Source organism: Piliocolobus tephrosceles, chromosome 9 (genome assembly GCF_002776525.5).
Source record: "Piliocolobus tephrosceles isolate RC106 chromosome 9, ASM277652v3, whole genome shotgun sequence".
Lineage (NCBI taxonomy): Eukaryota > Metazoa > Chordata > Mammalia > Primates > Cercopithecidae > Piliocolobus > Piliocolobus tephrosceles.
The window spans coordinates 42,619,757-42,633,902 of NC_045442.1; the positions used below are offsets into that span (position 1 = coordinate 42,619,757).

A 14,146-nucleotide genomic window follows, 5' to 3' on the forward strand; every position below is an offset into this window, starting at 1 on the left:
TCCTGCTTATCTCATTGGTCCCCCGGTTGTACTTCGAGGAACAGAGAGAGAATTAGGTGTCCCTGGAGCAGAAAGATCAGAAAATATGAGTCCATTGACAAGGAAATTTTCTAGATAGAAGAGCAGGTAGAATTAGTTGGGATATGGTTTGGGCAAAGAAGTGGTAAGAGCATAGTGAGTGAGGACGAGAACACACTCCTGCACACACCCAATCTGTGAGGTCAGAGAGCACAGGAGGAAAGGTCAGGTTATGGCGGGCATGGAAGGCCATCTGTGCAGCTTATGGTCTCTTCTGAGGGCAGTTGGAAGCTGTTGGAGGATTTTAGGTGGGGGGGAGGCATGTAGAAAGATATGATTCGTATTTTCAAAAGATTACTCTGACTGCAAGAATGAATTCTAGGATAGCAAGACTGGAAGCAGGCTAGGAAATTTTACAGATGTAGAGAAACAAGAGAGTGGTAGTTTGGATGGGAGCAGTGGTGAAGATGGAGACAAGAGAAGATATTTTGAATATGATCATAGGTAGGGGCCATAGGGAGCCCTCTGATACTATCTAGTTCAACTTCACCTTACAGATGAAAACTTTGGGGTTTGGAGAAGTAAAGAAATGTTGAGTCACCATCTGTAGATGGCAGAACTACTACTCTGATGTGAGCTTTTAAATTCCAGCCTAAAACACTTCCCGTTGTACCATACTACTTTATATATTGTTTTGTGTGTGCTTGCTGTTATCTCTTCTGCCAGATTATAAATTTTCTGAAAGCAGAGAAGTTGCCTTAAACGTGAACAACTGATAAACTTTTGGTTTGCAGAGGCTATGGCCAAGGTACATTGTAAATGAAATGTAGACATAGTCCTACAGTCCCAGGATCACTCAAACCCAGGCACATAGAGGAAGCTCATTGACATTTCTTAAATCAAAATGAAGTTGAATTACATACAAAGGTTCCAATCTGCGGAAAACCAAATCCCATTGAGATTCAGACTCCAAGAGAAAGTTCAGATTCTTGCTTGAGTTATGAGAAGGGAACATTTTAGAGGAAACCCACATTAGTTCTTTATGGAGGAGAAGATAATTGCCCTTGCAGAAAGTGTCCCAACTGACCCCAAATTGGGAAAGCATTTGCACATTCCCTTCCCTCAACTCAAGGAGGAGTTTCACATGGGCTTAGTGGAGGGTCCACATACCCTTCTTCGAGACCTGGCAATAGAGACTCTGATGGAAAGGGCAAATGGATGACAAATAGCTCCAGGGGACTCTCTTTTCACTTCTGCCTCTAGGCTGATAAAACAGCATTGGCTGAGCCATCATTTTGGGTGTTGTTTTTATCCAGAGGAATATGCAGAGCCAAGTAGAAGCCCAGGGGAAAGCAACCCTGGGGACTGGCTTCTCATACCTAGCTGTGGCTTAGGCTTCTGGCTAAAATAAAGGAAAATGGGAGAGAAACATTGAGTTTATAAATCATTTGATCTGATTCACTAAGGTAAATGAGCAGAAAGGGATTAAGGATAAAACCAGATAGAAATCATTATCAGGGATTAAGTCATAACTGGAAATAACAAGTGTTCATTTAACTCAACCATTTCCAGTGTTGTCTCGTTCAGGAGTCCAAGCTTGACAGGAAACAACTGGAGAGAGGTACAGATTGGGTGCAGGTGAGGAAACCCTCTCCATCTGGGATAGCTGGCAGCATCAAACACAGCCATCTGGAAAATCTCTAATAAAAAGATGCCACTTGATTTCAGAGAAAATGCCAAACATTTGTGTCTGTTATTAATCATGAAGTTATTGAAAATTAGCTTTGAGTAGCTTGGGTACTAATGACCAATGAATTAAAGGTCACTCCTTATACCTTATATTTGCCCTTTGTCTAGGTGTGTGCAGCGTTGGGCAAGGTCCTCCTTAGGACAGATCTATTTCCTTGTGTTCTCAGCCTCTCATTCTGTGTCCCTCTCCCTCTCTCTCTGGCACCTGGTGCTTTCTCGCTACAGTGAGGATGTTTGGAACTCCTAACCAGGTCTGCCCACCGATCGATGTCCTACGTTCCTAGATTATTCCTTTACTTTTCATTGATTCCATAAATCCTCCCACTTCCTCAGCACACTGATCTCATGAACCCACTTGGAGGAAAACAATCTGATTGACCTTATTTATGCTATGAGTTGGGCGATTTATCCCCTAAGATATGCTTTTTTCAAATGGATAGATCTTAATGGTGGGACAATGTGGGAACACGAGCCACCCCTTGCACTTCTAATATTGTCATGTACTCTTTTTTTCATTGCTCTTATATAGTTTGTAGTCACATAATTGTATAGTGGACTAGTTAATTTCTTTCTTTGAATTAGATGACAAGTTTAGGAGAGTAAGGCCATGACTGTGTGCCTTTCTCAGCCCAAAGCCACATGACTAGGCCAAAAAGGAGATGAGGGAATACTTCTTGTGTGAATAAATGAATGACAAATGAATGAATTGAATTTTCAAGTACAGGTAAGACAAGCCATTTTCATATCTGCTCCAAAGCACAAAGACCAACCAAACAAAGAAGACCCTGAAATCGTGAAAATTGAAAGATTCTTGCAGGGAGCTAAACAATTACTAATTTTTTTTTTTAAATCATAGCATTGTGTAGAGATTTATTTAAATTAAAAAAGGAGGAGAGACTTCATTGGGGCTGACAGGTAGGTTCAAGGAAGCAAGGCCCAATTACTTAATACCCTTTGCTTTCAGGGCATCTTTCTCCTCAGATAAGAAAATAAATCAATATCATTAATTCCCACCTCCTTCCCCACTGCTCTGATGAGACAAATGATTTGGAAACAGAACCTCCAGCCTGAGCCCTGTGTTTCCAGCTCCCCAACTGGCAGTCCTGCCACCCACCCCTCCCACTCCTACCCCTTCCCCGATGCAGACCCTCTTTTTCTCTGGCTTCCTTGGTGATGAGATATGGGAGTGGGATGTTGTACATAAAATTTGCCATTTTAGCATGAGCTCAGCCTGCGCTGCAGAGGTGTCCTTGTTCTGCCTGGGTTTCTAAGAAAAGGAGATAATTTAGGTAAAAGTGCCTGGTGCATAGTAGGCACTCCTAACATGAGACTTCTTTTCCTCCTACCTTCTTAGTTCATTAAAACACTTCTGAACCACTGTTGTGCAGCAAGCATCTCTCTTTATCTTCTGGCCTAAAAAAGAGGTTAAAATGTTTATAATTAATTAAACTGAAAGACAGTAAACTGGGATTAGATGTGTACATATTTCTATATGTGAAAACGAACTAAGAAATTCTAAGTTGTGGTAGCCTGTATTCCCTAGAGTGGAGGACTCTGAAAGAGGGTGATTTATCTTTGAGCATCGCTCAGGTGCCTTTTTTATAGAGTCCTGCTGTTGCTATGGAAATTGCATCTGTAGAAATGTGTGCAAATCTAGAATGGATTGCCAGTTGCATGAATAGGGAAGTGTGGGCGAGGGGCAGGCAGGCTGACATCTGTCAGTCTCCAGCACTGGTCCCGAAGAGAAAGAATTAGAATGTGATTGAGGACCATGGAGAGAGTGCTGTGAGGCAGGCACCACCATAGTTAGCTCAGTGCCTGAGAGACTCCAAGACCATCTAGAATCTCCAATCTCCACTCTACCACTTAGGGTGACCATTATATCTGTTATCTTAGTGTTTCTAATGGAATAACAAATAAATAATGCTATTAATATAGCATCCCCTTTCACTGTCAGTGTTACCCTGGTTTAGTTGATAAACCGAATAGTCACATGATCACTACAGAATGTGGTTTCCCCCATAAAATAAAAAAACCAACTGGAAAGGATCCTGTCACACCTTCGACAATATTTTATGCATAGGACTTAAGTCATTTATAAAGTTACTTTCTAGGTAAGAACTATGTCTCCCTTTCTCTGCACTTCTCCCACAGCTTCAATTGAACAGTTATGCTTCATGCCCACCCCAAAAGGAATATATGTCTTTTATCATCTCACAGGGAAAAACTAAAGTTGTACTGAGTCACGGAACTGGGGATCTGCTAGGCTCACTCACTAGTGAAGTGACCAGCTCTTACATATCAGCCTTCCAGACTACCTATTTCAAAATTTGCACCACAGGGAAAAACTAAATGACTGCCTATAGTGAACCCTACAAGGGTGGACCATTCCAGGTTTCTTGCTGTGAGCAACATAAATAAAAAAGTGATGTGTTGAAAGGACACAGGAGACATACAGAATCCTTGCGGGGAGGCTGGAGAACCAGATTTAGACAGTGGCAGGCAAAAAGTGGGCCTGGGCAGCCAGACCAAAGCCAAGATCAATGTCACAGTTGTCCCGTTCAGACACTGCTGCCTCTGCCAGTGGGCATTGGACCCCACTGGTCCACCATGGCGGGCACCGTGGCCATGACTGCCCCACAGACTGGATGTTGTTGCCACTTTTGCTGCCACTAACAGATGGAGAATCCATGATTCCTCCTTCTTTGCCTAATTAGCTTCTGATTCTAAGCCCCAGATGTGTGCATCTGATGGGCCAAGCCTACTCTGGGTGTGTAGGTTCTAGTAGCAAGCAAGGCTGGAAAAGTGAATATCAGCATTTTCGGCTTCTACAGGAGAAAGTGAATTTTGTCTACAGCCACAGGAAATACATTCTTTTTTTCATTTTTTATTTTTATTATTTTTATTTTTTTTTAAAGACAGGGTCTCACTGTGTCACTCAGTCTGGAGTGCAGTGGCACGATCATAGCTCACTGCAACTTGGAACTCCCGGGCTTAAGCAATCCTCCTGCCTCAGCCTCCCAAGTCGCTGGGACTACAGGTACACATTACCACACCTGGCTATTTATTTTTATTTTTTATTTTTGTAGATACGGGATCTTGCTATGCTGCCCAGGCTGGTCTCGAACTCCTGGCTTCAGGCAATCCTCCCACCTTAGCATCTCCATGTATTGGGATTACAGGCATGAACCACTGAGCCCACCCAGAAAGAAATTCAAATGCTCTGCAGCCTAAAATATATCTGCTACATGGGGAGATGATGAGAATTAAATCTGAGAATGTCAAGGGCCTCTATATATAGATTTTAGAAATAAGATCTCTTAATGTCTATCGAAATCAATGTCAAATGTTTCAAAATAAGGTCTTAAAGCAGGAGTCTCTCAGATGTCTAGAAAGGGAAGATAATTTTTAATTGTCCATGGCTTCAGGTCTAATGCTCAAAGAGGCAAGGGAAAGGAGGAAGAAAGGCTACTACTTAGAATTCCTGGGGACAGGGAAGTTCACAATCCTTGATTGAAGATGGGGACATCTGCCAGTTTTGCACCATCATCTGCCAGAAATTGCAAGCAACCACAGAGAAAGGATGTAATAGGATGGAAAGGTATTGAACCAAAGTCCAGAATTCTAATCACAGAGAGAAGGTAAGAATGTGGGCCATAGCAGAGGAGAAGAATTCCATGGTGAGCTGAGTGTCACAAGGGAGTGGAGTCCTCCAGGAATCTTGAGCACCTGGGTGGTTCATGCACCAGGCTGTGACTCAGAGGCAGCCTTTAGGAAAGAGGGACACATGGATGATTTGAGCCGAAAAACATAGGAAGGGTCATCTAATTATGGGACAGGCCAGCCGTCAGGGCAAGAAAATTTGCCAATGTGTCACTTTGCCTGCAAGTTATAGAAACCCAATGTTAATTAGCTCAGGCAAAAAGAGAATTTATTGGAGGAATAAGGGGGTGCCTCATATAACTGCCAATAAAGCGTGGAAGGGGCAGCTCTGACCCAGTGATCAAATGTCCCCAGGGCTCTCTGTCTCTGTCTCTCATCTCTACTTCTCTCTGAAGAGCAGAGGCATCACTGCCTTGAAGCGGGACCAGCATTCAGCCCATCGGGGAACAGGATTGTTCACAGAGTTAAAGTCTTATGTCCTGTGGCTTCTACCCCCAGAGGGGAGATGCTCCTCTTCTTTTAATTCCAACTCTGTGGAAATAATCTAATGAGTCTGGCCTCCCCAGGTCAGGTGTCCCAGTTTAAGTTTCTGACCATTTTAAAGGGCAATTGCTAGTTGTAGGGAAACAGCTAACATTGTTACCTACTCCTGGGGTGATCGATTGTGGATACAGAGGTGAAGTCTTGATCAATCCACCCCGGGTTCATTCTCCTCTGGATCTGTCAGATATGCATGGAAGAGGGTCGTATAAAACAGGCACAGCCCTGGAGTTCCATCTTGCTGAGTCCTTGCTGTTCTCAGGGAAGGAAAAGTCACCGCGAGCTTCAGTTGGTGTCTGTTACATCCAAGAATCTGGATGGGAATTGGAGCACAGATTTTTTTCCTGGGAGAAAACAGGTAGGAGTCCCAATATTATATACCCTGTTTTGCCATTCCTGATAATAAGGCAGTTGGCTTGAGAGAACAGTATTGCTGGGAACTCCTGAAGGGCTGGGACAATGTCTCATCACTGCTGGGTATATTCCAGGATGCTTGTGAGCAATCCACAGTGGTGGAGTTGAAGGGGGCTTGTTACAAACTTGAACTTATAAAGTGCTGGTGAGCATGGGCAAGTGTCCACTGTGCTGACCTGACAATGGGGAGGACTTGAGCTTAAGGAGGGCCTGTGGCAGGGACAACAGGCACCAAAGCCCCGTAAGAGCCAAGGATGTTGGTTTTTGCTTGGAATTGTCAAAATGTAAAGGTAGCTTACCTTTCCTGCCTACTGGTCACTCCTAGATGACACATCTAAGGCTACCCAATTCACATTTGAAAAGGAAAAATGTGGTCAGTCTCTGTTTACATCCCAAGCAACTGCCATGAGGGATTCTTGATGGAACTGACTTAATTGTACAATTGTTTTGATATCACACAAACAACCACAGTTTGTAGTTTGGAAAAAAATGTCTGTGTGCATTGACCTGATGCCAGCTGATGGCAGCTTCATCTCCCGGCCTGGCTGGGTTTTGCTGAAACCAGACCCTAAAAAGTATACTTATGATATTAAACTTGTATTTCTTAGTGTTGGAAGAATTTTCACTTTCTAAACAGAGCTGGATAGTTGGAAAAGGACAGGGGAAACTCCCGAAAAACTGTAGTTGAGTTTATGCTTCACTGCTCGTGAGAGCAGGGACTGGCATCCGCCCCCTAACTTACATGTGCCACTGAACATTTTATATGAAGTTCTGTTTCAGGGGCTCAGTTAAATCTATGTTTCACCCACCTCTCTCCATATGATAAGTCATGGTCTAACAGCCTTCTTCCACGGCAAAATAAAGCTCCACGAGTGGATTCAACCATCATCTGCTACTTGAAAATGCCTCAGAGTCATCTATTTTCTGTTTCTGCTTTTACTTAAGTTTCTGTCTTTTGGACACATTCTTAATTTTTTTTAATTAAAGCTCTATCCTTTTAGGGATATATGTCAACATATCAACTGCTTTGTCACATTCTTTGCTAATGCCAGTGTCATCAGAATTTAAAAAGCTGAAGTGAGGAATTGCGTTTTGGAATGAAAGCCACGTGAGCAGTAAGGGCAGCCAGCCAGAACCTTCTGGGGAAGAGAATGAAAGCAGAACTGTGGTGGAAGCGTTTAAATCTCCTTTACAGTTCCCGTCATCCTCCCCTATTTCCCAGCCTCTAGGGCCGACTGGAACAAAAGTGGTGTCATATTCCCTGGGCACACTGCCTGCCACTGCACTTTTGTTTTTTGGGTTTTTTTTTTTTTTTTTAAGACTTCTCCCTCTCTCTCTCTCTTTTTTTTTTTTTGTTAGTGCAGTTTTAGGTTCACAGTAAAATTGAGACGAAGGTACAGAGACTTCTTTCCTGTATACTCCCTGCCCCAACACATGCACAACCTCCCCCATGACCAGCACTCCCCACCAGAGTGGTGCATCTGTGACATCGACACGTCGTTATCATCCAAAGTCCATAGTTTACACTTGGGTTCATTCTTAGTGTCGTCCTTTCCACGGTTTGGGCAAATACATGATAACATGTATCCTCCATTGTAATATCACACAGAATAGCTTCTTCCACTGCTCTCAAAATCCTCTCTGGTTCTCCTATTCAACCCTCTCTTCTCTTAACCTCTGGCTTCCATTGATGTTTTCATTGTCTCCACAGTTTTGCCTTTTCCAGAAGATTCTACGGTTGGAATCATGCAGTATGGACCCTTATTGGATTGGCTTCTTTCACTTGGTCATGCGCATTTAAGTTTCCCCATGTCTTTCCATGGCTTGAAATGACAGCTCATTTCCTGCCACCATACTTTTAGTGTAAGCACCAAGTTTTTGCTCTTCCTGTCCCCACCTTGACAAAGCATACATCTTAGAATCATTTCCTTGCCACCAACTTCCCCTGTGTGGGTGAGAGAAAATCAGACTACACACCAAAGTCTAAACATCGTGCTTCTCCACTGGTTTCCTGGTACCCAGTGTCCTCCTGGGCTTTGAGATTTCCTGTTTGAAAACCAAATGTGTTTGCCACCTTGTGGTCTGTATTTTAAAATTTGTTTTTAGCCAGATATTGTTATCAATAAATTCATTGCCTAGGACCATGAGTGTAAGTGTGCGCCACGTATTTGTCCTTGTTTGGGATTTCCCTTCCGTTTCGCAATGATGGTTAAAGTTACGAGGCTATTCGTATTGGACATTTGTACATCAGAAGTACAGAAATGTCTCTCAAAACCCTGCATATCAGAATAGTTAGCAGCATGTGGAAAAGTATCCAAGAAGCTATTTCATTTCCATGGCAGCCAGGACCCAGACGCGAAAGCTTTATAGATTAAAATCAATGCCTGAATTGCATTCAGAAAGCCTGAATTGCCTGTCAGACTTCAGGACCAGCGGCTCAATGTGATAAATGAGGTGGAGGGCTGCATCCAGGCAAGGGAGTGCGTGCTGCATTAGCCAGCACTTTGGATCCTTTTTCAAGGCAAATACCAAATGGAATGAATTACTGGGAAACAGCAAATGAATGTCAAGAATTTGAGATGCAGGGGTTATAATTTACTAATTACTGGGAAAAGATGAACACAAAGTCAATGTGTGAAAGAATGTGGTAGGGGGAAGGCTAGATCAGGGAGACAAAGAGAGTTAGCTGCACAGAAGGCTGCTCCTGTTTTCTGTTTTGATAAAAAGAGATGGATTTTAGAGGCGTAGATACCTGGTTGAACTCTCTCAGCTTGGTCATTGCCAGACTGTGTCATAAATTGTAATTAGCATGAAAAGATAAGTATATGAACACCAAGCCTCATGCCTGGCACATAGGGCCCTGGCAGTCAATAAATATTAAATCTGCCTTTTCCCAGATCCCATTTTATTCTTTTCTTATTTAGTAAGCAATCTCAGCAGTAAATGATAACGGACTTTGCATGATGATTCAGTGTTGGAGAACGAGCCTACCTTCCTCCCATGGCAGGTCACTGATATTCGAAGACAGTGAAGCAAAGATGAAGAATTGAGAAACTCACAGAAATGCTATCACAAAGACTGGGTTCACTATAAAACTGCATACGTATAATAACTTTTTGATGCCTGTACAGATGTGTACAAAATAATGGACCATGGTTTTATTCTCCAGTGCTCTTGCGTGTCTTTTGTGACACTAATGCATGCTCTGAGCCCAATGGGAGCCAGGCAGAGTAGCCTATCAATCAGGTGCTCCCGACAGGGCTACAGCTCTCAAGCAGCCAAGACAGGGACTTCCTAGGGTCTCCTCTCGGCCACCAGGGATAGGAAGGATGTCATCTGAAGAGGAACCATGGAGTAATTGAGCAAGATGTGGAAGAGCAGCTAAGAGACTCAGATGCTTATATGGACATTTGCCAACCAGTTGTGCAAAATGAAGGGGTCAGACCACAGCATCACTTCTTTCCCTATTTTTACTAGTTCTCTAAGAGACTGTGTAAGGGGAGTATGCACTCCCCTTCCTTTCTCAGTACTAGTGCCCTCGATTTTTGGATGTGGATATGGGTACTCAAAATGCAGACCACATTGGCCAGTCTTCCTTGCACCTGTGCCATGTGATGAGTTCCTGGACAATGATAGGAAAGCATAGGTAGTGTGTGCAACTCTTTGCAAGTATCATTGGAAAGAAGAGTGCATATGTCCTTCTGCTGTCCTTCTTTGTTCTTGCTGTGTTTGTAATGGCTGAAACTGGAGCAGCCATCTTGGACATGGATGTGGAAGCTACAAGCTGTGGAAGGCAGAACAATGCAACAGAAGGAGACAGGGTTTCTGAGGCCATCTGGGGCCATGGCCAACCCTAAACTATCTAGATTTCTTTTATGTGTAAAGGAAAAATGTCAGCTATTCTGGATTTTATGTTACTCAAAATTAAACCTTAATCTTAATTAACTAATAGAGGTTTGAATAGATGTTCTACTAAAATAGGTCCCTTGGGCAAATAAATCCTGGAAATGTTGTGTATTACAGACACTTTTTAAAGATTTGCAATGTACCTTAACACATTACAGGTTCGTATCCGTGGACTCTTGCAACTCAGAATGTAATCCCTGGACCAGCAGCATCAATATCACCCAGGAGCTTCTTACAAATACAGAATCTGGCCAGGCTCAGTGGCTCATGCCTGTAATCCCAACACTTTGAAAGGTTGAGGTAGGAAGATCCTGGAGCCCAAGAGTTTAAGACCAGCCTGGGCAACATCGCAAGACCCTATATCTATTTTTTTAAAATGCAGAATCTCAGGCAACCCCAAACCTCCTGGGTCAGAATCTACATTTTTAACAAGACTCCCAGGTTATTTGTCTGCACATTTGGTTGAGAAGCACTACCATACATTACAATATGGAAATGGCATCCTATGGTCTTTGAATCTGGAATAGAAGTGGCAGCATACTGCCAGTGGGTATGTCTGGAGCCCCTGGGGCAGAGGAATGAGCATGGGTGGTTTTCACAGCCATAGAATGGCCATGTGCTCTTCAAGCCTGAGGCTGCTTCTATCAACTCCATGAATCCTCCAAAAAATTTCAACTCTGAGTTTTGAGGCATTTTCAGAACCAAACCATCTGGGTTGTCATCGACCGAGCTAGGAGTTTGTGGCAGACATCCTCTTCCTCCGCTTCTGGAGACTTTTGCTTCTGCAGGGATCTGGATCTCTGGCCAGGGTGTCTCCCTGCTGCTGCACACCTTTGTGTCCTATGATTGCTTTTCTTGGCAAGTTATGTCTAGATCTACAGGAGAGGTGAGAAGGGGCCTTCAGGAGACCCAGCACTACCTGCCAGAGGCCACAGGAGCAGCTGGGTGGGCAAAAACTCTGTCAGTCATTTTTATTCTCACACAGACTCACATATGGGCACCTGGAGATCTAACTAACTGGAACATCAGTTGAACTAGGTTATTTTGTGTGTGTGAATCAGTAACCAATTAGATCATTCCCATTTACTTTTTGCTTTCTAGTTTATCTGGTGATAGTATGTCAAAGTCATTACTCGCTAGTGGTAAGAATCTTCTTCTCCAGAGCCAGACTTCCTGGGTTTGGCTCCAGGCTACCAAGTGCCAGCTGCAAGACTTTAGTCAAATCACTTAACCTTCATCCCTCCAAGCCTCAGTTCCTTCATCTGTAAAGTGGGGATTAGGATGGTATCTACCTCCTAGGGTGGTTGTAAGAATTACATATGAAATATATGTGAAGCACTTACACTTCTTCCTGGCTAATAGGAAACCCTATATAACTACAATAAAATTTATATATATATATATATACACACACACACACACACACACAAGTAATAAGTTATTACCACTATATCATAATTTGGGGGGTCAAAATCTAAATCATATGAATAAAAATCTAAAAATGAAGAATGTAAAGAAGTACAGATATGAATTGACAAAGTTTTCAGGCCTGTCTCTCCCATGGGTTATTAGCTAAGCAAATGACTGTCAGTTTCATTAAAGCAAAGCAGACAATTTGAACAAAAACACACACTTAATAAATGTCCACTGAGTGCCAAACTACGAGGTCCATGCAGGTCACTGTGGAAATGCAATGATGTAACAGATGACAGCCCAGTGCTGTGATTCAGTGGAGGAGGAAGAGAGATGCACAAATATCATATTAAAAGACAAATGTAGAAAGTGCTATACAATATTCTGTGAAAGAAGCAAAGCATGCCTGCAATTCCAGCACTTTTGGAAGCCAAGGTGGGTGGATTGCTTGAGGCCAGGGGTTTGAGACTGGCCTGAGAAACATGATGAAACTGCATCTCTACTAGCCAGGTGTGGTGGTGGTCACCTGTGGTCCCAGCTACTCGGGAGGCTGAGGCAGGAGAATCGCTTGAACCTGCGAGTCGTAGGTTGCAGTGAGCCGAGATTGCTCACTGCACTCCAGGCTGGGCAACAGGAAAAGAAAAGAAAAGAAAAGAAGGAGCAAAGCACATAATGGTAATAATAGGTACCTGCAGTATAAATCACTCTCATTTTACAAATCAATAGGTGGAGCTTCAAAGATATTAAGAAAATAGCTAAGCTCTTGGACCTGATAAAGGAAAGAGGTAGGATTCAAACTCAGGTCTGCCTGATGTCAGAGTCCTTGCTTTCTCTGCTACACTAGATTGACTACAAAACATAACAGACACTTCATAGAGAAGGTAACATTTCAACCTGACCTTGAAAGATGAGTTGGATTTTCTTTTTCTTTTCTTTTCTTTTCTTTTTTTTTTTTTTTTTTTATTAGACTTTAAGTTCTGGGATACATGGGCAGAAGAACGTGGAGGTTTGTTACATAGATATACATGTGCCATGGTGGCTTGCTGCACCCATCAACCCGTTGTCTACATTACATATTTCTCCTAATGCTATCTCTCTGCTAGCTCCCCACCCCTGTCAGGCTCTGGTGTGTGAGGTTCTCCTCCCTGTGTCCATGTGTTCTCATTGTTCAACTCCCACTTATGAGTGAGAACATGTGGTGTTTGGTTTTCTGTTTCTGTGTTAGTTTGCTGAGAATTATGGTTTCCAGCTTCATCCATGTCCCTGCAAAGGACATGAACTCATCCTTTTTCATGGCTCCGTAGTATTCCATGGTATATATGTACCATATTTTCTTTATCAAGTCCATCACTGATGGGCATTTGGGTTGGTTCCAAGTCTTTGTTACTGTGAATAGTGCTTCAATAAACATACATGTGCATGTGTCTTTATAGTAGAACGATTTATAATTCTTTGGGTATATACCCAGTAATAGCATTGCTGGGTCAAATGGTATTTCTGGATCTAGATCCTTGAGGAATTGCCACACTGTCTTCCACAATGGTTGAACTAATTTACACTCCTACCAACAGTGTAAAAGCGTTCCTATTTCTCCACATACTCTCCAGCATCTCTTGTTTCCTGACTTTTTAATAATCGCCATTCTAACTGGCATGAGATGATATCTCATTGTGGTTTCGATTTGCATTTCTCTGATGACCAGTGATGAAGAGCTTTTCTTCCTGTTTGTGGGCTGCATAAATGTCTTCTTTTGAGAGTGTCTGTTCATATCCTTCACCCACTTTTTGATGGGTTTGTTTGTTTGTTTCTTGTAAATTTGTTTAAGTTATTTGTACTCTGGATATTAGCCCTTTGTCAGATGGATGGATTGCAAAACTTTTCCCCCATTCTGTAGATTTCCTGTTCACTCTGATGATAGTTTCTTCTGCTGTGCAGAATCTCTTTAGTTTAATTAGATCCCATTTATCAATTTTGGTTTTTGTTGCCATTGCTTTTGGTGTTTTAGTCATGAAATCTTTGCCCATGCCTATGTACTGAATGGTATTGCCTAGGTTTTCTTCAATAGTTTTTATGGTTTTAGGTCTTATGTTTAAGTCTTTAATCCATCTTAGGTTAATTTTTGTATAAGGTGTAAGAAAGGGGTCTAGTTTCAGTTTTCTGCATATGGCTAGCCAGTTTTCCCACCACCATTTATTAAATAGGGAATCCTTTCTCCATTGCTTGCTTTTGGCAGGTTTGTCAAAGATCAGATGGATGCGGATGTGTGGTGCTTTTTCTGAGCTTCTGTTCTGTTCCATTGGTCTGTGTATTTGTTTTGGTACCACTACCATGCTGTTTTGATTACCGTAGCCTTGTAGTAGAGTTTGAAGTCAGGTAGCATGATGTGTCCAGCTTTGTTCTTTTTGCTTATATGAGCTCTTTTTTGGTTCCATATGAAAATTAA

The 14,146-nt window shown here is 42.5% G+C and overlaps 1 long non-coding RNA gene across 1 annotated transcript; it reads right to left on the minus strand.

Annotated features, from left to right (window-relative positions):
• Positions 1–1,268: 1,268 nt before the first annotated feature.
• On the minus strand, positions 1,269–9,404 carry LOC111552191. Its single transcript, XR_002734578.1, has 3 exons — positions 9,376–9,404; positions 3,114–3,180; positions 1,269–1,718 (listed from the first exon to the last, which is right to left on the minus strand). It is a non-coding gene; the product is annotated as an uncharacterized LOC111552191 (long non-coding RNA).
• Positions 9,405–14,146: the final 4,742 nt, after the last annotated feature.